At 45.9% G+C, this 25371-nt stretch overlaps 1 protein-coding gene and 1 pseudogene across 1 annotated transcript in view; one reads left to right on the top strand and one right to left on the bottom strand.

Moving 5' to 3' along the window:
* LOC139266142 (protein diaphanous homolog 2) overlaps positions 1–25371 on the bottom strand; it is a 403303-nt gene that overhangs the window by 270803 nt on the left and 107129 nt on the right. The window lies entirely within an intron of this gene.
* LOC139265490 (forkhead box protein F1-like) overlaps positions 2481–25371 on the top strand; it is a 35407-nt pseudogene continuing 12516 nt past the window's right edge.

Raw genomic sequence — 25371 nt, 5'->3', positions numbered from 1 at the left:
CTTTTTCCATCATTCAAAATTGAGTCCTTTCAAGCTGTGATATCCCCAAGCGTTCATGCAAACATCAAGGTGAGTTCTTCATGGTCGTGGAACGTTAACATTTTAGACGGCAGCAACATTAGCACAATAGGCCTTGCTCCTCCACAAGGCAGCAACAACTGACCTTTCCAGATAGGCAAAAACTAAAGCTTATGAAGTAATTTAAGCTCTATACTGACGTGCTTCGATGGTTTCAGCCTTAGGCATAACAGTTGCAGGCATATTCTATAGATTTTCATGTTATGAAAACTATGTTTAAAGAACCTATACAATATGCCAGCAACAAATGTTTCCCAGACACTATATTGAAAATAATTTTTAAATAATGTAGGAAAATTTAACTTAAATTTAACTAGGTAATTTAACCTAGTGTGATTAACTGTTGAAAATGTGTAAAGGTTAAGCCACTGTAACTTCAGCTTTTTTTATATAGGAAACTTGAAAGAATGTGTACAGCGTCTGTAGGGAACATATAGAATATAATAATTCAATATTTCTCTTCAGGAAGATGATGAGGGACAATGTTGCTAGGATTTAATTCTCCAATTCGATATTGGGAAAACCGAAACCAGAATCTTCGGTCCCCATCACAAACTCCATTCAAGTGCCATTGCCTCCACCTCTCCCTGGTCCACTCTGAGGCTGAACCACTGTTCTCAACTTCACTGTCTTATGTGACCCTGAGCTAAGCTCCTGACCCCATATTCTACTCCTTGCCAAGCCCGCTGACTTCTACCTCTGTATTATTGTCCATCTTCGCCCCTGCCTCAGTTCATCTGCTGCTGAAACCCTCATCCATGGTTTTGTTCCCTCTGGACTCGACTATTCCAATGCTGTCCTGGCCAGCCTCCCATCTTCTGTAAACTTCAGCTCGTCTAAAACTCTTGCCCATATCCTAATTCGCACCAAGTTCCTTTCACCCATCAATCCCCTTGCTCACTGACCTATTTTGGCTCCCGATCCAGCAACAAATCAAATTTAAAGTGCTCATCCTTGTGTTCAAATTTCCCCATGGCCTTGTCCCTGTAACCTCCTCCAGCCCTACAAACCCTCAGAGATCTCAGTGCTCCTCAAATTCTGGCCTCTTATACATCCCCGATTTCTTTCGCCCCTCCATTGGCAGCCGTGCCTTCAGCTGCCTAGGCCCCATACTCGAGAAATCCCTCCCTAAACCTCTCCAACTATCTCTCTTCCTTAAAACTTACCACTTTGACCAAGCTTTTGGTCACCTGCCCTACTATCTCCTTCCTTGGATCGGTGTCAAATTTTGTGTGATAATGCTCCTGTCCTGGGACATTTTACTATGTTAAAGGTGCTAAAAATGCAAGTTGTTGTTGATAAAATCCAGCTTCATTAAAATCTTATTAACTTGATAACAGCTAAGACCTTGGTGTCTTTAAAAAAAATGAAAAGAAAAGAATGCGAAGGTAATTAAGTTTTAACAATTCTAATCGTACAAAACATAAGAAGCTGACTGATTAAAGTCAGTCGTGCTCAATGCTCATGGGACTTTACAAAGAATGTTATCATGAGCAAAATATCTCAATCATTTCAATGGCAAAATTTATGCATGCCATATTTCACTTCAACTTATTTAGATAAAGAGCTTGGATTTAAGTGTTTCAGAGGAAACGATTCAGTATTTTTTTTGCCAAGCAGACTTTAGGAGTAAAATATTTAAATACATACAACTCTAGTCCGTTAGCTTTTTCCTTTGATCTCTGGAAAAAGTGCTACTTTTCCCCACTTACTGTACAAATTTAATAAGCCTTCGAGGCATTCTGTTTTATATCATAATTTCGAACACCTTTCTCTCTCTGCCTCATTTCACAGAAGGTGTATCTCCCCATAGACAAAGACTAATTTGATTTCGCGATCAAAGCAGAATGGCTCATCACAGATGCTGGCAGCATGAACCAAAACGTTGTATCTGGCAAGCTTATCGATAACTTTTCTACACAGAGGGGCCTGTAGTCTTATCTGGATCCTTCTGGGTGCCATGGACAGTCCACTGAGAATCAACTTTGTGGAGTTACCTGGCAAAGAACCAGCCTCATCAAAGGACAACATAAACCTCCACAATCTGTCCTTTCCCGCTTGGCTCATGGTGTGGGGGGGGGGCAAGGGAATGGGCGGAGAGGATGAAACAAAACTGAGCAACGCAATTAGAAATAACACAAAATAACTTGCTTCACTATTGAACAACACAAACTGATAAAAAGGTTACCATCCAGAACAGAATGGGATTCCAATAATAATGTAGTGACCTTGCCATGATTGGAAGTAATATTTTATTTTTAATTAAAGCTTTCTGAAAGCAATAAAAATACTAAACATACTGGTAGCAGTATAAGGGGGAGGATGAATTGGCTGAAAATGTGCAGTAGCATGATTAGCCACAGAGCTGAGAGAGATAGCTGGGATCTTGGAACAAAACGGTTATGACGGCGGAAAAGTTAGGGGGAATTAACCCAAGACTGCTCGCTAAGAGACAACACTTCTTACGAGGAGCTGCCCAGGAAAGAGTAAGGTTTCAGTTCCACCCAAGAAATGATGCCTTAGGAAATGAACCACGGAGGATAAATATAATAGAGCAGCAGGCAGAAGCAGAAGATATACCTTAAACAATGCATACTAATATTGAAAAAAATGAACTAACACTGAATTGTACCAACCTAGTGAACTGTACAACTGCAGTTTTTCATTTTTAGGAGTCAGCTGCCGTTACAATGGTCTTAGAGGGATGTTCACAGTGCCACTCATTTACATAGGTCCCACGCGCCTTACAGCAACACCAATGTAAATTTTTCATATTTGCTCAGACCAGCTGGTAGGTAAGCCAGTTTGTTTTTATGCCAGATCTTCCCACAGCCGATCTTAGCAAATTGGCAAGTTTAGACTAGCGATCCTCGAGGTGCCAGAGACCACAGTGCATCAGAGACTGGGGGTGCAGGGATTCTCCTGAGGCGCGTCTAAAAGCACCATAGAGGTGAAAAATATGGCTAGGGGAAACTACGGCAAGCACATTGCTCCGAGCTCTAATGAACTTAAACTGTGCAAATCTAGAATCCAATGACAGGGAGGGAAGGTATGTTCCCCCTCCTCCACACACAAGAACAGAATGCTAATGTACCTGTATATACAAATACAGAAGAAGAGGATTCCAGAAAGAACCTGTAAGATTGTTTTCCCACTGCCACGAAGAATGAGTTTGATGACGTACAAATAGAAGCAAAGAAAAACTCAGCTAAACAAGGCAGACAATTCAGCTGCCAATTATCAACTAATACCAATGTTGTGTATTCCAAGGACAATTACAACAATAAGGAATATAAACCAGAAAGTGCTGAAGTGGACAGTGCAGCAAAATCGTCCCGATTAGCAGACCAAGTAATATAAACACGATCAGAAATAATTCATAATGTCACAATATGTTGACAGCATAAGGTTTACACTAATGAACATAAACTTACAGCTATTCCTTGAGATAACTATTAGGCACAAGCAATGCGAAAAAAATCTCAGTCGTCACAAAAAGGAGCAGGAAGCAGACCTTCAAATTTGGCTGCAGGTCTTGCTCAATTTCAACAATACTGCAATGTGGTTGAAGAAAAGGTGAAGGAGTAACAAGCAATTGCAGGCTTAATTTAGTCTTCATTAAACACATAAGGGAGGGAATATAACTTGTTTTGTCTTAGACCGAAGGCAGCAAAGTTAGAACTGCGTATACTCCTTCCAAATGCTACCTCACCCAGTGGCAGTATGTTTGTAGGAGACTCTGGTGGGTGGGAGGACGGGTAGGAATGATCCCCTGGAAACCCTTGCATTTTATCAACAAAAGCAGACACTGATGCGGAGATTCAACACTGCTCCAGTGCACCAGTGCAGCCTTTGGCCGTCTGAGGAAAAGAGTGTCCTCAAATCTACCACCAAGCTCATGGTCTACAGGGCTGTAGTAATACATGCCCTCCTGTATGGCTCACGAAGCACGGACGATGTACAGAAGACACCTCAAGTCGCTGGAGATATATCACCAACGATGTCTCCGCAACATCCTACAAATCTCCTGGGAGGACAGGTACACCAACATCAGTGTCCTCGTGCAGGCTAACATTCCCAGCATTAAAGCACTGACCACACTCGATCAGCTTCGCTGGGCAGGCCACATAGTTCACATGCCAGACATGAGACTCCCAAAGCAAGTGCTCTTTGTGGAACTCCTTCACGGCAAACGAGCCAAAGGTGGGCAACGGAAACATTACAAGGACACCCTCAAGGCCTCCCTGAAAAAGTGCAACATGGGAGTCCCTGGCCAAAGACCGCCCTAAGTGGAGAAAGTGCATCCGGGAGGGCGTTGAGCACTTCGAGTCTCAACGGCGAGAGCATGCAGAAATCAAGCGCAGGCAGTGGAAAGAGCGTGCGGCAAACCAGTCCCACCCACCCCTTCCCTCAACAACTATCTGTCCCACCTGTGACAGTCTGTGGCTCTCATATTGGACTGTTCGGCCACCAAAGAACTCACTTCAGGAGTGGAAGCAAGTCTTCCTCGATTCCGAGGGACTGCCTATGATGATGATTTGAAGTGCATTCGGGTTAATTTTCAACATTTTTATTACTTCGCAATGAATAGATTTTTTATCCAAGTGAGGCAAGATAAGGGACATTTGGGTTTATCCATATTTAGCATCCAAAACACCAATTTATCAAAAGCTACCTTATCAGTCACTCTCCCCTTCACAGAAGCACTTCCCACTCCCATTCAGATGCACTTTCCCCAGCTCCAATAGGCACGTTCCCCTCTGATGCAAAGAGACACTTCCACTGTGATTCCCCATCCTGCAGTTTACAGAAGTACTCATCCCCTCCAGTTCATAAAAGGCTTCTATTTTCTTGCAGTGACATAGGCAGGCATGTGCAGTACTCAAAAATACATACACTTTTCACCTCTTGGGCAACAAATGATTTATAATTATGATTGATGAAGTGACTTGTGCTAGGAGTTCCCATTTGCAGCAGAATTCCCATTGGAATGAAGCAACAGCATAACACAGTATAAAAGAAAAGCAGGAACATGATGCTCCATCCACTATTTCCATCCCACTTTCAAATCATACACCGCTGAAGACACATCTGCAGAAATAAACCTGAAAACCCAGAGTCTGTCCACAACAGCAACTACCCTACCCGCCCCGCCACTCAGAATGCAGACTGCTCACAACTGCTCCCCGCTCTCTCAAAACCCAGTGCGCACACAAAAAGCTCCTCGAGCTCAAATCTAACTACGTGGCCACAACGACCCCACACCCTCAAAGCCCAAAATAATATAAAGGGGACATTATTTGAGGAATAAACTGTTTAAATCATAGATTTCCAAACCACGATCCTTGGACCCCAGGGTGTACACAACTCATCAGATTTTTGTATTTTTCTGTACTTGTTGAATTATCAGCATGTGTTTCTTGTTGCCGTACATAATAATTAAACAAATTCTGCAAATAGAAGTACTGTTTTACGTTGTGCAGCTGTCATTGGGAAGGCAAGAGAGAAGGTCCTCAAGGAGTAAGTCAATATTTTTGGTGGGTCCCACACACACAATTAACATTGACAAAGTAAACATCTCCTGTTTATGTCCAAAAGCAGCATTAAAACAATACCTTTCAGCCACAGTTAAATTTTAGTTACAGCATTTCAAATAGTTCACCTTTGCTGAGCGTTAGCCTCTTGCCAGCGCTCTGTGGTAGCATTTTTACTTCTGTGAGTTCAAGCCACCCTTCAGAAGCTAAACCCATAATCTGGGCCCACACTTCGGAACATCATTCCGCTGCTTGGTCTTAGGCTAAATCAATGACTGCCTGTTCAAGTGGATATTAAAATATCCTATTGCAGTGTTCAAATAAGAGCAGGGTTTCCTGGTAAAACATTCCCCCATCAAACTGATACCAACAAAAACTGATTAACTGGTCATTCATCTCAGTGAAACATTTTTATTAAATATTTGTTCTCGGTATGTGGCTGATAATGGCAAAACCACACTTATTGTCCATTCCTTGTTGCCCTGGGGACTTCCACTTGATCCGTTGCAATTCTTACAGTGATGGCGCTCCCATACCAGGGTTGGCAGGAAATGTTAAAATACTGACCCAGCAATGATGAAGGAATGGCAATATATGTCCGAGTCCGGATGGAAAGTGACTCAGAGGGGAAACTTGGAGGTGATGGGTTGATGACATTACTGTTCTTGCCTTTATCTGTGGTTGAGGTCGCAGTGGAGGTAGATGCTGTTGAAGTATTCTTGGCGAGTTGCTGCAGTGCATCCTGTATATTGTACATAATGCAGCCACATTGCGCTATTGATGCAGGGGTATATATTAAGTCCAGAGGTAGGACCATAAATTGAGTAAATTGCTGTGTCCTGGATGTTCATCCAGGTGAATGGTGAACATTTCATCACACTCCTGACTTGAGATGGTAGCAAGGCTTTGAGAGCTTAGGTGAGAAACATAAAAACATAGAAAATAGCTGCAGGAGTAGGCCATTCGGCCCTTCGAGCCTGCACCATCATTCAATAAGATCATGGCTAATCATTCACCTCAGTACCCCTTTCCTGCTTTCTCTCCATACCCCTTGATCCCTTTAGCCGTAAGGGCCATATCTAACTCCCTCTTGAATATATCCAATGAACTTGGCCTCAACAACTCTCTGCAGTAGAGAATTCCACAGGTTAACAACTCAGTGAAGAAGTTTCTCCTCATCTCGGTCCTAAATGGCTTATCCCTTATCCTTAGATTGTGACCCTTGGTTCTAGACTTCCCCAATATCGGGAACATTTTTCCTGCATCTAATCTGTCCAGTCCCATCAGAATTTTATATGTTTCCATGAAATCCCCTCTCATCCTTCTAAACTCCAGTGAATACAGACCCAGTCAATCCAGTCTCACCTCATATGTCAGTCTTGCCATCCCGGGAATCAGTCTGATGAACCTTCGCTGCACTCCCTCAATAGCAAGAACGTCCTTCCTCAGATTAGGAGACCAAAACTGAACACGATATTCCAGGTGAGGCCTCACCAAGGCCCTGTACAACTGCAATAAGACCTCCCTGCTCCTGTACTCAAATCTCCTAGCGATGAAGGCCAACATGCCATTTGCCTTCTTCACCACCTGCTGTACCTGCATGGCAACTTTCAATGACTGATGTACCATGACACTCAGGTCTCGTTGCACCTCCCCTTTTCCTAATCTGCCGCCATTCAGATAATATTCTGCCTTCCTGTTTTTGCCACCAAAGTGGATAACCTCACATTCATCCACATTATACTGCATCTGCCATGCATTTGCCCACTCATCTAACCTGTCCAAGTCACCCTGCAGCCTCTTAGCATTCTCCTCACAGCTCACACCGCCACCCAGCTTAGTGTCATCTGCAAACTTGGAGATATTACACTCAAATCCTTCATCTAAATCATTGATGCATACTGTAAATAGCTAGGGTCCCAGCACTGAGCCCTTCGGCACCCCATTAGTCACTGCCTGCCATTCTGAAAAGGACTGTTATCCTGACTCTCTGCTTCCTGTCTATCCACGTCAATACATTACCTCCAATGCCATGTGCTTTAATTTTGCACACCAATCTCTTGTGTGGGACCTTGTCAAAAGCCTTTTGAAAGTCCAAATACACCACATCCACTGATTCTCCCTTGTCCACTCTACTAGTTAAATTCTCAAAAAATTCGAGAAGATTTGTCAAGCATGATTTCCCTTTCATAAATCCATGCTGACTTGGACCAATCCTGTCACTACTTTCCAAATGCGCTGCTATTTTATCTTTAATAACTGATTCCAACATTTTCCCCACTACTGATGTCAGGCGAACCGGTCTATAATTACCCGTTTTCTCTCTCCCTCCTTTTTAAAAAAGTGGTGTTATATTAACTACCCTCCAGTCCTAAGGAAGTTGTCCAGAGTTGATAGACTGTTGGAAAATGATAATCAATGCATCCACTATTTCTAGGACCACTTCCTTAAGTACTGTGGGATGCAGACCATCAGGCCCTGGGGATTTATCGGCCTTCAATCCCATCAATTTCCCGAACACAATTTCCTGACTAATAAGGATTTCCTTCAGTTACTCCTTCTTGCTAGAGCCTCGGTCCCCTAGTATTTCCGGAAAGTTATTTGTGTCTTCCTTAGTGAAGACAGAACCGAAGTATTTGTTCAATTGGTCAGCCATTTCCTTGTTCCCCATTATAAATTCACCTGATTTGGACTGCAAGGGACCTACGTTTGTCTTCACTAATCTTTTTCTCTTCATATATCTATAGAAGCTTTTGCAGTCAGTTTTTATGTTCCCAGCAAGCTTCCTCTCATACTCTATTTTCCCCATCCTAATTAAACCCTTTGACCTCCTCTGCTGAATTCTAAATTTCTCCCAGTCCTCAGGTTTGCTGCTTTTTCTGGCCAATTTATATGCCTCTTCCTTGGATTTAACACTATCTTTGAGTCAGCCATTGGAGAATATCTTCTGCTCTTGTAGTCTTAATATTGATGTGGCTAGTCCAGTTCAGCTTCTGGTCAACGGTGACGCCCAAGATATTGATGGTGCAGTATTTAATGATGGTGGAGCTGCTGAAGGCTAGGGGTAAATGACTGAGCTTTCTCTTCAAGGTGGTTATTATCCAGCACTTATATGGTGCAAAGGTTACCTGCCACTTGTCAGCTCAAGCCTCAATGCTATCCATCCCACTGCAAGTTGATATGGGCTGTTTCATATCATATGGGCTGTGAATGGAGCTAAACACTGGAATCATCAGCCAACAAGCTACTCCTTACCTTATGATGGAGAAAAAGTCATTGAGGGAGCAGTTGAAGATGGTCGGGTCAAGAGTTTTCCATTTGAATTTGTGCAGTGATATCCTCGGGCTGTAATGATTAGCCAGCCACAGGCATGGACTAAACTTGGGAATATCAGTCACCACTATTGCAGCAGAAAATGGTATACTGAACTCATCAATTCAGAATATGTACAGATCTGGTACATTGGGAAGAAACACATCAATTTCCAGAATGTTGCAATCCCAGATGCATAATACACATTAATTGGTTTGTCACGTTCAACAGTTAAGAGATGACATCGACACAGAACAGACTGCTGCAAGGAATTAACAGATGCTCAGCCCTGTAAATTGCTCAAGATCTTATCAGTGGCAGAGGTCATTAGTGTGCAACTGCAGTGTGGTCTGTTGTTTTTTTTCCTTCAGTGAAAGATATTATGCAACCTACAACACAAGATGCAAGCATTGCTTATAATATATCCAGATGAATGATTTGATAGTGATAAGCTTTCCCAAAGGTTCTTTTTATAAGCATGATAAGGCACAACTTTGATGCATCAGATTTAATAAAAAGGGCAATGTCTCAAGGTGATCAGGGGGGTATGGCAAATATAGCATCTATAATGCAAGGAATTGATGAATAAAGGATCTGCACGATAGGTGACAATTAAATAATTGAATAGGTAGCCTTACAGCAGGGTCAGTTAAAATCTGCAGGAATTTTGCATATTCATGATTCACCTTGATAAACTGCAACACCCCCACTGGCACCTGGGAATCCCTGGCACGAGACCGCCCTAATTGGAGGAAGAGCATTCGGGAGGGCGCTGAGCACCTTGTGTCTCGTCGCCGAGAGCATGCAGAAAACAAGCGCAGACAGCGGAAGGAGCATGCAGCAAACGAGTCTCCCCACCCACCCTTTCTTTCAACCACTGTCTGTCCCACCTGTGACAGAGACTGTAATTCCCGTATTGGACCGCACAGTCACCTGAGAACTCACGTTTAGAGTGGAAGCAAGTCTTCCTCGATTTCGAGGGACTGCCGATGATGATGATGCAAAATATAAAATATACAAGTCCCATGCTGTTAAATAAATAAATAATGTTCTTCAAAACTCAAGACATACTGATTTGGAGTGGCACCTAACCACATCGTGCTGTCAATGCTGCTCTGAAAATGCTCACCATTGCACTACAGCACAATGGGCCCAAGTTTCCACACGTGCCTAGAACGGCGCAGTCCCGACCTGGACGCCCGTTTTTCGCGCCACAAAGTGCGCCTAAAAAAATCCTCGGTATTCTCCACCTACTTGCAGGTCCTCTGGCCCTCGGCGCAGCCAGCACGAGCTGCAGTGAGGCGGAGCCAGGTCCCTGCACTGAAAACAGTGCCGGGACCTCTGCACATGCGCGCTACAGTGGGCACGCATGTTCAGTAGCTCCAGGCGCCGAACTGTGTGGGAGGGGCCCGAAGCACGCAGCCCCTAGCCCTGGCTGAATGGCCTCACTGGGGCTGCGTGAATAAGGCTCCTCCCACGGCCAGCTCCTGCTCCCCCCCCCGCCCCGACCAGACCCGACACTCGCTCCCCGCCTCCGCCCCCGTCTCCGGACCAGACCCGACACCCACTCCCCACCCCACACCCCCTGCCTCCGGACCAGACCAGACCCGACACCCGCTCCCCGCCGCCTCCGGACCAGACCCGACACCCGCGCCCCCCACCCCCCCACCCCGCCGACTGACCCGACCCGAGCTCCTGTTCCCGCTCCCCGCCTCCCCGACTGGACCCGACCCGACCCTACCTGCGCTCCTGTTACCGCTCCCCGACTGGACCCGACCCGCACTCCCGCCCCCCGACCCCCCCCCCCGCCACTGGACCCGACCCGACTCCCGCTCCCGGACTGGATCCGACCTGACCTTCCCCCCTCCCTCTCTCTCCCTCCCTCTTCCCGCCCCCCTCCTCTCTTCCCGCCCCCCTCCTCTCTCTTCCCGCCCCCCTCTCTCTCTCTCTCTCTCTCTCTCTCTCTTCCCCCCCGCCTCTCTCTCTCTTCCCCCCCGCCCCGACCCGAACCTCCTCGACCCGACGCCACCTACCTGTAAATCTGGTGCTGGGGTCGGGCCCTGCCCGAAGTCTCGGGCCGGCCCGTTCAGCCTTCGGTCCCGAAAGGCCTGCCTGAAGCACTTTCACACAGGTAGGAAGATGGTTTATTTAATCTTTTCTTTGCTTATAAATGTTTATTCAGGTTGGATTTATTTGTATAATATTTGTATAAGTATAAATAAGGATTTATTATAGAATTTAATGACTTCCCTTCCCCCCCCCCACCCCCCCCACCTCGTTCTGGACGCCTAATTTGTAACCTGCGCTTGATTTTTTAATGTGTAGAACAGGTTTTTCCAGTTCTACAAAAATCTTCACTTGCTCCATTCTACTTTAGTTTGGAGTACGTTTTCACTGTTGAAACTTTCAAATCAGGCGTCAGTGGCCGGACACGCCCCCTTTTGAAGAAAAAATTCTGTTCCAAAGTAGAACTGTTCGACCTGACTAGAACTGCAGAAAAAAAAATGTGGAGAATTGCGATTTCTAAGATAGTCCGTTCTCCACCAGTTGCTCCTAAAAATCAGGCGCAAATCATGTGGAAACTTGGGCCCAATACTAGACATTTCTGACATCCAAAAATGGCTATTTTAGCTACAGACAAATTTTCAGCTGTTTGCGTTTTCGCCCGTTTTCGGGCGCAATTTGCGGTGGAGCCAAAAATTTAGCGACAGGTTAGCATTAGCACCAGAGCGAGGAACTTTCGGCAAATGAAAGTTCACGAGTAGAGTGAGCGTTAACTCCGGTGTTGCATTGCACACTTTGTGCGCCAGAGCTGAAAGTTCCGGCGCTGAAAAAAAAAAATCGGCCGTTCTGCGCAGGCGCAATTTTTTTTTTCTTCCCATGCTTCTGGTCTGGTCTCCTATCACAAATGCTAATGCACGGCACAGCCGCATGCATGCACAGTACAACTGGGGTTGAATCAGCCATTTTACATTGGGATTTTGATCATGGAAGACAACGATTCCAGACAGCGTGCCAGGCGATTCAACCACGAGATTAATGAAGCTCCAGTGGGGTCTGTGGAAAGATGGCAGGAGTTGCATCTTTGGGGTGGATTTAGACCACTGCACCATCCATATTTAAAAGGATTTGAAGGGAAATCGCTGAGGAAGTCTCTGTCTCAGACACAATGGTCATGACTGGCACAGTACCAAAAGAAGTTTAAGGATCTGACGGGTTGGTAGAGTACAATTTTAATTCATGCACTCCTTCATTACTTCAATTATAACTCTGCCATACTATTTGTTCGCATGCTGTTGGTGCCTCTCAGCACTCTGTGGGTTGCCTCCTAAAATGCATGACACATAGGTAGGCTTAGTTTGGCACCCTATTTGCCATGAATGATCTTTACACGTTAAGATTGCTTTCTGAGATCTCATAAGATGGCTCCGCACTTCAATGTCCTCCTGATGAACCACGTGCAACTTCCAAGGCCATTAAACAGAGGGCTGTATTACATTCAGACAGTATGATATACGTACTTTGGTGGCTATCTGTGTCACAAGAGCAGATGGACCCTCTTCTAACCATTCCCATTTTCACCTTTGCAGGCCAAGAAGTCTCATAATCGCCACGAGCAGTCGGAGGTCCGCCTCAGACCCTGCCACTCACTAACATTGAGGACAGGTCGGGCAGCTACCACTGGGGGCGCTGGCCTCAGTTTGGATACTGAGGGCAAGTCCTGCACACTCCCTGGGATAGGTTGGGGCATTGTCCTGCAGTGTCTCTGGACTAGATATAATGGAGTAGCAGTGGTCCTTCAAATGGGCCTGTGCTATGCGACCTACCATTTTGGATACTGTTGGGGGAGATGACTTACCAGGGGAAGGCACCAGCAGCCAGATTCACGGCACTGTGGGTGGCTCTGCTGCACAGAAGGGTGGGAAAAAGAGTGGGAGAGCTATAGTGATAGGGGACTCTATTGTAAGGGGAACAGATAGGAGTTTCTGCGGCTGCAACCGAGATTCCAGGATGGTATGTTGCCTCCCTGGTGCAAGGGTCAAGGATGGCTCGGAGTGGCTGCAGAGCATTCTGGAGAGGGAGGGTGAACAGCCAGTTGTCGTGGTACATATAGGTACCAACGATATAGGTAAGAAGCGGGAAAGGGTCCTACAAGCTGAATTTAGGGAGCTAGGAGTTAAATTAAAAAGTAGGGCCTCAAAAGGTAGTAATCTCTGGATTGCTACCAGTGCCACGTGCTAATCAGAGTAGAAGGAACAGGATAGTTAGAATAAATACGTGGCTTGAGCAGTGGTGCAAGAGGGAGGGATTCAAATTCCTGGGACATTGGAACCAGTTCTGGGGGAAGTGAGACCTGTACAAAAGGGACAGTCTGCACTTGGGCAGGACTGGAACTGATGTTCTAGGGGTAACATTTGCTCATGCAGTTCGGGAGTGTTCAAACTAATATGGCAGGGGGATGGGAACCTATGCAGCGAGATAGGGCAAAGTAATATGGAGTCAGGATCAGATGGTAGAAAGGTAAAAAGAAATACTGGAAGGCCGAGTAAACAAAGGCAAGAAACTAAAAGGGTTACACTACATCATAATTCTACAAGGACAAAGGGTGTTAAAAAACCAAGCCTGAAGGCTTTGTGTCTTAATGCATGGAGTATCCGTAATAAGGTGGATGAATTAACTGTGCAAATAGACGTTAACAGATATGATGTGATTGGGATTACAGAGACGTGGCTCCAGGATGATCAGTGCTGGGAACTCAACATCCATGGGTATTCAACATTCAGGAAGGATAGAATAAAAGAAAAGGAGATGGGGTAGCATTGCTGGTTAAAGAGGAGATTAATGCAATAGTTAGGAAGGACATTAGCTTGGATGATGTGGAATCTATATGGGTAGAGCTGCAGAACACCAAAGGGCAAAAAACGTTAGTGGGAGTTGTGCAGAGACCTCCAAATATTATTAGTGATGTTGGGGAGGTCATCAAACAGGAAATTAGGGGTGCATGCAATAAAGGTGCAGCAGTTATCATGGGTGACGTTAATATGCACATAGATTGGGCTAACCAAACTGGAAGCAATATGGTGGAGGAGGATTTCCTGGAGTGCATAAGGGATGGTTTTCTCGGCCAATATGTCGAGGAAGCAACTAGGGGGGAGGCCATCTTAGACTGAGTGTTGTGTAATGAGAGGGGATTAATGAGCAATCTCATTGTGCGAGGCCCCTTGGGAATGAGTGACCATAATATGGTGGAATTCTGCATTAGGATGGAAAATGAAACAGTTAATTCAGAGACCATGGTCCAGAACTTAAAGAAGGGTAACTTTGAAGGTATGAGGCGTGAATTGGCTAGGATAGATTGGCGAATGATACGTAAGGGATTGACTGTGGATGGGCAATGGCAGGCATTTAGAGACCGCATGGATGAACTACAAGAATTGTACATACCTGTCTGGTGTAAAAATAAAAAAGGGAAGGTGACTCAACCGTGGCTATCAAGGGAAATCAGGGATAGTATTAAAGCCAAGGAAGTGGCATACAAATTGGCCAGAAATAGCAGTGAACCCGGGGACTGGGAGAAATTTAGAACTCAGCAGAGGAGGACAAAGGGATTGATTAGGGCAGGGAAAATAGAGTACGAGAGGAAGCTTGCAGGGAACATTAAGACGGACTGCAAAAGTTTCTATAGATATGTAAAGAGAAAAAAGGTTAGTAAAAACAAACGTAGGTCGTCTGCAGTCAGAATCAGGGGAATTCATAACGGGGAACAAAGAAATGGCAGACCAATTGAACAAGTACTTTGGTTCGGTATTCACTAAGGAGGACACAAACAACCTGCCGGATATAAAAGGGGTCAGAGGATCGAGTAAGAAGGAGGAACTGAGGGAAATCCTTATTAGTCGGGAAATTGTGTTGGGGAAATTGATGGGATTGAAGGCCGATAAATTCCCAGGGCCTGATGGACTGCATCCCAGAGTACTTAAGGAAGTGACCTTGGAAATAGCGGATGCATTGACAGTCATTTTCCAACATTCCATCGACTCTGGATCAGTTCCTATGGAGTGGAGGGTAGCCAATGTAACCCCACTTTTTATAAAAGGAGGGAGAGAGAAAACAGGGAATTATAAACCAGTCAGCCTGATATCGGTGGTGGGTAAAATGATGGAATCAATTATTAAGGACGTCATAGCAGCGCATTTGGAAAGAGGTGACATGATAGGTCCAAGTCAGCATGGATTTGTGAAAGGGAAATCATGCTTGACAAATCTTCTGGAATTTTTTGAGGATGTTTCCAGTAGAGTGGACGAGGGAGAAGCAGTTGATGTGGTGTATTTGGACTTTCAGAAGGCTTTCGACAAGGTCCCACACAAGAGATTAATGTGCAAAGTTAAAGCACATGGAATTGGGGGTAATGTGCTGAAGTGGATTGAGAACTGGTTGGCAGATAGGAAGCAGAGTAGCAGTAAATGGGTACTTTTCAGAATGGCAGGCAGTGACTAGTGGGGTACCGCAAGGTTCTGTGTTGGGGCCCCAGCTGTTTACATTGTACATTAATGATTTAGACGAGGGGATTAAATGTAGTATCTCCAAATTTGCAGATGACACGAAGTTAGATGGCAGTGTGAGCTGCGAGGAGGATGCTATGAGGCTGCAGAGTGACTTGGATAGGTTAGGTGAGTGGGCAAATGCATGGCAGATGAAGTATAATGTGGATAAATGTGAAGTTATCCACTTTGGTGGTAAAAACAGAAAGACAGACTATTATCTGAATGGTGGCAGATTAGGAAAAGAGGAGGTGCAACGAGACCTGGATGTCATGGTACATCAGTCATTGAAGGTTGGCATGCCGGTACAGCAGGCGGTTAAGAAAGCAAATGGCATGTTGGCCTTCACAGCGAGGGGATTTGAGTACAGGGGTAAGGAGGTGTTACTACAGTTGTACAGGGCCTTGGTGAGGCCACACCTGGAGTATTGTGTACAGTTTTGGTCTCCTAACTTGAGGAAGGACATTCTTGCTATTGAGGGAGTGCAGCGAAGGTTCACCAGACTGATTTCCGGGATGGCGGGACTGACATATCAAGAAAGACTGGATCAACTGGGCTTGTATTCACTGGAGTTCAGAAGAATGAGAGGGGATCTCATAGAAACGTTTAAAATTCTGACAGGTTTAGAAAGGTTAGATGCAGGAAGAATGTTCGATGTTGGGAAAGTCCAGAACCAGGGGTCACAGTCAAAGGATAAGGGGTAAGCCATTTAGGACCAAGATGAGGAGAAACTTCTCAACCCAGAGAGTGGTGAACCTGTGGAATTCTCTACCACAGAAAGTTGTCGAGGCCAATTCACTAAATATATTCAAAAAGGGGTTAGATGTAGTCCTTACTACTGGGGGATCAAGGGGTATGGCGAGAAGGCAGGAATGGGGTACTGAAGTTGCATGTTCAGCCATGAACTCATTGAATGGCGGTGCATGCTCGAAGGGGCGAATGGCCTACTCCTGCACCTATTTTCTATGTTTCTATGTCACCCTGCCCTCGACCCTGCACTCGTCTGTTGCTTTCTACTTCCAGATGACCAGCCACAGGCGCAGCATCCCTCAAGGAACCACTCCACGTCAGGCCATTGTCTGGAGGAGGAGGAAACCAATGAGCTGACTCTGGCGCAGCATCAACCCACCTCTGTTCCATCACTGGCTCTCAGCTTCCCTGAAGACGACGTGAAGTTCTCGGGGTTTGATGAATCGGAGACTCCTGGGACCAGTGGTGTGCAGCAACGCAGTGCTGGGGTTGAATCCCGCATGCCATCTAGCTGGAGGGTGAGTCAGCAAAGTCGGTCTGCTGACAGACAGGCGGATGTGGAACTGGATATGTTGGGAATGTCCAGGGAGAGCATCCAGGTCAGTCGTCAGCTCCTTGATGTTTTGGGTCGGATGCCCGCGAGCATCTACAGTCTGAAAGTGACCATTACGGAGGTAGGGTCGCAGATTGTCAGTGCGAGCCGTGATACCAACGAGGTCATCAATGCCCACACGAGGCTGGTGGCCTCCAGCAGTGACTGTGGAATCCCGGAGAGTGTGGTGCGAACCCCTGCCGAAAAGGGCGCATCACAGACATAAGCTCTGTTTCAAATTGGGTAAGTGATGCAGTCTGTGCCGACCACCATACACTCTGCATTCCCCACTGTCACACCCAAACCAGCTGTTGGCCTTCATAGCGAGGGGATTTGAGTACAGGGGCAGGGAGGTGTTGCTACAGTTGTACAGGGCCTTGGTGAGGCCACACCTGGAATATTGTGTACAGCTTTCGTCTCCTAACCTGAGGAAGGACATTCTTGCTATTGAGGAAATGCAGCAAAGGTTCACCAGACTGATTCCTGGGATGGCGGGACTGACCTATCAAGAAAGACTGGATCAACTGGGCATTGTATTCAGTGGAGTTCAGAAGAATGAGAGGGGACCTCATAGAAACGTTTAAAATTCTGACGGGGTTAGACAGGTTAGATGCAGGAAGAATGTTCCCAATGTTGGGGAAGTCCAGAACCAGGGGTCACAGTCTAAGGATAAGGGGTAAGCCATTTAGGACCGAGATGAGGAGAAACTTCTTCACCCAGAGAGTGGTGAACCTGTGGAATTCTCTACCACAGAAAGTTGTTGAGGCCAATTCACTAAATATATTCAAAAACGAGTTGGATGAAGTCAAGTCCTTACTACTAGGGGGATCAAGGGGTATGGCGAGAAAGCAGGAATGGGGTACTGAAGTTGCATGTTCAGCCATGAGCTCATTGAATGGCGGTGCAGGCTCGAAGGGCCGAATGGCCTACTCCTGCACCTATTTTCTATGTTTCTACACTGATGAAAAGGTTAGCCAGTCAGAAGCCGGACCTTCCTCGCCACGAGCTGTTCGTGAATCCCCAGACGGCATCTCCATTGTCTAACCCCCCCCACCCCGCAAAAACAGCAGCGCTCTGGCAGCCTTGTTGCATGCCATCTTGGTGCCACTTTTGAGTAGGAGCAGCAGGCAAGAGAGGGTGCAAAGGGGAAGGGGAGGCAAAAGACAGTGGGAAAAAATAGTGGGGCGGGAAATGATGTTGCTGCATTATGTTGATGATGCTGGATGCATCGTATGTTACAGTATTATGTTACAGATTATGTTACAGATGTTACAGATTATGTTACAGATTATGTTACAGATTATGTTACAGATTATGTTACAGATTATGTTTAAAATATCACACTGGATTATGTTGTTGATAATGTTGTTGAATTATCACACTGCTCGGTGCAGCTCATTTTATTTTATTTAAGTCTCACTTATTGTTACAAAGTTCACAATATTACAATGTTTAATAAATGTTTTTGTTCACCGTAACCATTTCAGTATAGTGTCCCATTTGCAGAATAAGAGGGGGAATGGTCAACATGGTGGGATAGAGTGGCCAGGCAATGCTCAAACGTGCCGTTCATTCTTCAAGCAAAGCGGTTAATTATGAGCTGCTGACATAAGGCTTTTGCAGCGGCGAAATCTCCATGATGCTTCTCCTGTGGTTGTGGCATGGGTTCCTCGCCAGGCTCCTCTTTCTCCCCCTCCTGAGCTGGTCCTGCAATTCCCATTAGCAATTCCTGTCCCCTCATAATGGCTAAGTTGTATAGCATGCAGCACACCACAATGAACTCAGACCTGCTGAGGGGAGTATTGCAGGCAGCCTCCAAAGTGGTCCAGGCATTGGAAGTGCTGCTTGAGCACTCCAATTGTGTTTTTGACGATGTTGCGTGTGGCTGCATAGCTCCCATTATAATGATGCTCGGCTTCTGTCTGAGGGTTCCGGAGGGGTGTCATGAGCCAGGTGGCAAGGTTGTAAACTTTGTCCCCGAGCATTCAATTCTGGCCTTGTGGTTGACGCTGGAACATGCGTGAGACACTGCTCTCACGCAAGATGGAAGCATCATGGATGCTCCCTGGATATTGGGCATTGATTGCTATGATGTGCTGAGTGTGGTCGCAGACAATCTGTACATTCATGGAGTGGAATCCCTTTCGATTTCGGAAAACCTCTGTATTCTGTAAAGGTGCTCACAGGGCGATGTGCGTACAGTCAAGGGCACCTTGAATCTTGGGGAAGCCAGAAAATCGTCTGAAACCTACACAGCCCTCTCATTTTGGGTCTCCCTGGTCAGTGGGAACTTTATGAAGTCCATTCTGCATGCGTACAGTGCATTAGTCACCTGGCGAGTTGTGAGATGGAGCTCGAGTGTTCTCGACTCCATCCCGCAGCATGCGACCTGCCACCACTTCAGTGAGACCCCAACACTGCACGAGGTAGGAAAAGCCAAAAGACAGCTCAAGAACAACAAGGCTACGGGAGCGAATGGAATCCCTGCTGAGGCCCTAAAGTATGGTGGAGTGGCGCTGTTGGCGTGGATACATGACCTCATCTCGCTCATCTGGAGGGAGGAGAACATGCAGGGAGATCTCAAGAGATGCAGTGATCGTGACCACCTTTAAAAAAGGGGACAAGTCCGACTGCTGCAACTACAGAGGAATCTCCCTGCTATCAGCCACTGGGAAAGTTGTCATTAAGAGTCCTCCTCAACTGTCTTCTTCCTGTGGCCGAGGAGCACCTCCCGGAGTCACAGTGCGGATTTCGTCTCCTACGGGGCACAACGGACATGATCTTTGCAGTGCGACAACTGCAGGAAAAATGCAGGGAGCAGCCCAGCCCTTATACATGGCCTTCTTCGACCTTACAAAGGCCTTATATATAAGGGTCTATAGAGCGTCCTCCTCCATTTCAGATGCCCCCAAAAGTTCGTCAACATCCTTCGCCTGCTCCACAATGACATGTAGGCCATGATCCTTACCAACTGATCCATTACAGACCCAATCCACGTCTAGACCGGGGTCAAACAGGGCTATGTCATCGCTCCAACCCTCTTCTCAATCTTCCTCACTGCCATGCTCCACCTCACAGTCAACAAGCTCCCCGTTGGAGTGGAACTAAACTACAGAACTAGTGGGAACCTGTTCAATCTTCACTGCCTCCAGGCCAGGTCCAAGACCACCCCAACCACTGTCATTGAGCTACAGTACGCGGACAACGCCTGCGTCTGCGCACATTCAGAAACTAAACTCCAGGATATTGTCGACGTATTTACTGAGGCATATGAAAGCATGGGCCTTACGCTAAACATCTGTAAGACAAAGGTCCTCCACCATCCTGTCCTTGCCGCACAACACTGTCCACCAGTCATCAAGATCCACGGCGCAGCCCTCGACAACGTGGACCATTTCCCATACCTCGGGTGCCTCATCAACAAAAGCAGACATTGATGAGGAGATTCAACACCGCCTCCAGTCTGCCAGCGCAGCCTTCAGCAGCCTGAGGAAGTGTGTTCGAAGACCAGGCCCTCAAATCTACCACCAAGCTCATGGTCTACAGGACTATAGTAATGCCCGCCCTCCTGTATGGCTCAGAGGCATGGACCATGTCCAGTCGACACCTCAAGTCACTGGAGAAATACAATCAACAATGCCTTTGCAAGTTCCTACTAACCCTGGGAGGACAGACGCACCAACATTAACGCCCTCGACCAGGCCAACATCCCCAGCATTGAAGCACTGATCACACTTGATCAGCTCCGCTGGGCAGGCCACATTGTCCGCATGCCAGACACGAGACTTCCAACGCAAGTGCTCTACTTCGAACTCCTTCATGGCAAACGAGCCAAGGGTGGACAGAGGAAAAATTACAAGGACATCCTCAAAGCCTCCCTGATAAAGTGCGGCATCCCCACTGACACCTGGAAGACCCTGGCCAAAGACTGCCGAGTGGAGCAAGTGCATCCGGGAGGGCACTGAGCGCCTTGAGTCTTATCGTTGAGTGCATGCAGAAAACAAGTGCAAGCAGGGGAAGGGACGCGCGACAAACCAGTCCCACCCTCCCTTGCCCTCAATGACTGTTTGTCCCACCTGAGGCAGGGACTGTGGCTCTCATATTCGACTGTTCAGCCACCCAAGGGGTCATTCTAAGAGTGGAAGCAAGTCTTGCTCGATTCTGAGGGACTGCCTATGATGATGATGATGATCATGATGATGGAGAAGTCACCTGGCAAATGCAGTAAGACGTAACTTCCCCATCTGATGCCTGAAAGGAGCCGGAGGCATAGAAGGCAAATGCCGCAGTCACCTTCACCTCGACGGTCAGTGCAGTCCTGTTGCCACTGGTAGGAATGAGGTCTGCCTGTATGAGCTGGCATATCTCTGTGACCACCTCTTTTTGGAAGTGCAGCCTTCTAACGCACTGTGCCTCGGAGAGCTAGAGGCATGAGTGATGTTCCCTGTAAACTCGTTGGGGGCAAGGCTTCCTCCCCATACATATGCAACCTCTTCGATTATGTTGCAAATGATCAATAAGCCATCTTTCAGCTCGATGCCATATGAATATAGCAGCCAGGATTACTGGCTCCCGACCTAGCATGGCCCCCATCTTTTAAAATGTCCTTGAATGTCCATCATAAAACAAACTAAAAACTCACATAAACTTCACAATCAAAGGTATGCCGTAACGCAGCGTTCTTCTCCTGACTGTCTTATTCACTCACAACTGCGACTTCCTCCTCCGCTTTCAACATGGCGCCGTTAGCACCTGGTGCACCCTGGGTCTGGCTGTTTTTTTTGGGCGGGTTCTCACGCGTACGCTAAATCAGGAGAAATGCTCGAAAGGTTCCAGCCGAGGCACTAGCGCAGTGACGCACGACGATTTATTTCATCCAAACGGTCAAAGCAGTGGGCGGGCGGTAAATTTTAGCGCTGCCTCAAAACCATTGGTGAAAGTTCCGCCCAGGTGCAAAATCTTGTATGCCTTGCTTGACACCCCAAAAAAATCATGTTTGCGCTCCACTGAGGCACTAATTGGGGCGCAAATCAGCTGAAAATCCAGCCCCTTGTGTTACGGCTGATATCATTGTTAGCTTGCAATTCCTCATTACTGCTCTAGGTAAAATGTGTCTCAATTCAAAAATTGTGCAAATATTTTAGCTCAAGCAGTTGCTGCTTACTTTAAATTTTACGCACTATTTTAAAGTTGCAATTATTCCACAGCTCCAAGATTGAGACCGATATCTGGTTAGAGAAATGTAAGGCAGGTACACCCAACTTAAACTTTCGACTCTGCATGATCTCTAGTTAGGGAATATGGAGATCGGTGCTCCCCTCAAAAATATTGTTTCGATTTTAAAGTTAAATAAGGTAGATTTACATTTAGTGTCAAGAACAGAGCACAACAATCCTGCCGTCAAAAGCACTCTCAAATGAAAGGAATCATTCCACAATTCCAATGAAATTGATGACCCACATTTCCATGGGTTCCATGAGTTGCCATTGGATTTTGTGTCCCTTGTATTTGCCTTGTGAATGTAGAAAGACAGTTCCATTGTACACATCATCATGTATAGTTGCACATTATTAAGTTCGTGCAGCGATGACAATTATGATCAGATGCATATTTCCATTTAGAAACAGGACTACATTGAACTTTCAAGAGCAGTAGCAGATTAGTTCTTTTATTAAAAAGTAAAACTTCTTTTCACTGCTTTTCCACTTCCACCGTATCCTCCAACAGTCTAACTTGGAAGGTTCATCGGCATCAATCAATTTCCTAACCCGCTACAGCATTGTAAAATACACTATATCATGGACTGTTAGAAGTCCACAGAAACTAAGTTCGAGGGCAGACAAGTTTAATGTAGTGTCATGTGCTGCAGTTAAATTTATATAGTACTGTTTAATAAATATAGCAGGAATGCTCGATGTGACAGTCTTGCATATGCTATCAGCTGCAGCCTGAGTAAGCCATGCCCAGGAAAAAGCTATGAGTGGCCCCAAGCTTCTTCCTTGCAAGATAGTAAACATATAGGGTGCACTCAGCTATCCATTTGATTATCTGCTACTTTGGGTCCTTGTATCAATGCATGATTCTTGAAAGTGCCTAAATTGCTGTGTATAAAAAATGCGAAATTACAATGCTAGATTAGTGTAAACAGCAATCCATTTTGAACCAGGTAGCAATGGACAAAAGGATGGAACAATTGAATGATGCAAAAGAAACACTTTAGCAAAAAGTCCAAATGGAGTCTTAAGGACTAAGACTGCCAAATCAAATATGTCTGATCTACAATAAAAATTTTCAGTTCACTAACTTTATGAATTGAAACTAATGCTAACAAAATGCATGGAAAAAATATTCCAGTCCAAAAGTAATAGCAGATATTTCACCCCACAATCACCGATTGCAATTTAGACAAAACTTCATGTACGTTAAAATATTTGAGAAGTGATTCATAATCTTACAGTATCTACATTTTGTATACAATGCTTTCTAACTCAGTAAACTCAGCTAAAAAATGTTAAGATATTCAGGAAATGATACAAAAAAAATAATGGGACAGCTCCCAACCTCTTCCCGGAGAAAGAAAATTATGGAAAGTCTATGGTTATCATGACAAACTTATCTTTATTGCTGCAGCGAGAAAATGTTTCCAGCTATTTCATGTCAGTTATGCTTTAAAGTCATTTTAATAAAACTAAAATGCGGATACTGCAAGAGTGTGTACTGAGCAACAAAGCAGTGTATACAAAACAAAACCTGAAATGTTATTAATCACATGCTTCGTTGTATGTTTAGTCTAAATTCACATTCATCGACTGTGGGTGAAGTATCTGCTGCTGTTTGGGAGGAAATTTTTTCATGGATCCTGAAAATATTGACTTGGATGCTTTAAACACATGTGCCGTCCACAAAGCCCAGAAGTTAGTCTGTCATTAATAGTAATTAAATTAGTGTTTGTCAAGTAGCCTTGTGGCAACACATACAACTCTTGCCTCACACCCACTATGGTCATGAATCGGAGTTCCTCTAAGTTATCAAGCAACCTTCCTAGTGTATGAATGCTGAGTCTTGGCAGTTTCAAGTTCATCCTTGTTGTAGACAAACAGATATTTGACAGAGCCTGCCTTTCTGTAGACACATAAGGAAGATGATTGGCGACAAGCTGGTGAGTATTTATTTTTTTTAAGTGTTTCTGCTAAGTCAGTTCATAGACTATTTAATAAAGGGAAAGAACTGATTGGTGAGTAGCTGGTGAGTGTTTTTTGTTAAGTTTTAAGTTTATTTCTGCCAAGTTAGCTCATAGTCTATTAAATAGAGGCATGGCAGGGCAGCTCAGTCCCATGGAATGCACATCCTGTGCCACGTGGCAAGTCCTGGACACTTCTCGTGGCCTGGATGACCATATATATGTGGGAAGTGTTGCCAGTTACAGCAGCTCGAGCGTCGGGCTTTGGAGCTTGAGCGGCAGCTGGAGTCACTGCAGTGCATCTGCAAGGCTGCGAAATTCGTGGATAGCACGTTTCAGGAGGTGGTCACACTGCAGCTTATGAGTGTGCAGGCAGAGAGGGAATGGGTGACCTCCAGACAGAAGAGGAGGACTAGGCAGGTAGAGCAGAAGTCCCGAGTGCATCTCGCTCTCCAATCAGTATTTTGTTCTGAGTACTGGTGGGGGCGATGGTTCCTCTGGGGAGTGCAGCCACAGCCAAGTCAACGGCACCATGGGTGGCTCAGCTGCATGGGGTTGGGGGGGGGGGGGGGGGAGGGGGGAAGAAGAGAAAGAAGAGTGGAAGGGCAATAGTGGTTGGGGATTCAATAGTTAGGGGAGTAAACAGGCGTTTCTCCAGGCTGTTTCCAGTGGGGTTCCACAGGGCTCAGTCCCTTACCTTTTGTAGTATATATTAATGATTTAGACTTAAATGTAGGGGGCATGTTAAAGAAATGCAGGTAAAGGGTACACAGCCAGATAGGGAATGGGTGACCAACAGGAAGAGCAGTGATAGGAAGGTAGTGCAGGGGTCCCCTGCGGTCATCCCCCTGCAAAACAGATACACCGCTTTGGGTACTGTTGAGGGGGATGACTTATCAGGGGAGAGCAGCAGCAGCCAAGTTCAAGGCACCATGGGTGGCTCTGCTGCACAGGAGAGCAGGAAAAAGAGTGGGAGAGCTATAGCGATAGGGGATTTGATTGTAAGGGGAATAGATAGGCGTTTCTGTGGTCGCAACCAAAACTCCAGGATGGTATGTTGCCTCCCTGGTGCAAGGGTCAACGATGTCTCGGAGCGGGTGCAGGACATTCTGAAAAGGGAGGGTGAATAGCCAGTTGTCGTGGTGCATATAGGTACCAACGATATCAGTAAAAAAACGGGATGAGGTCCTAGGAGACGAATTTAGGGAGCTAAATTACAAAGTAGGACCTCAAAAGTAGTAATCACAGGATTGCTACCAGTGCCACATGCTAGTCAGAGTAGGAATCGCAGGATAGCTCAGATGAATACATGGCTTGAGGAGTGGTACAGAAGGGAGGGATTCAAATTCCTGGGACATTGGAACCGTTGCGGGGGGAGTTGGG

The sequence above is a fragment of the Pristiophorus japonicus genome, chromosome 6 (assembly GCF_044704955.1).
Source record: "Pristiophorus japonicus isolate sPriJap1 chromosome 6, sPriJap1.hap1, whole genome shotgun sequence".
NCBI lineage: Eukaryota > Metazoa > Chordata > Chondrichthyes > Pristiophoridae > Pristiophorus > Pristiophorus japonicus.
The sequence above is the reverse complement of the archived record's forward strand: the minus strand, read 5'-3'. Positions and strand labels throughout refer to the sequence as shown.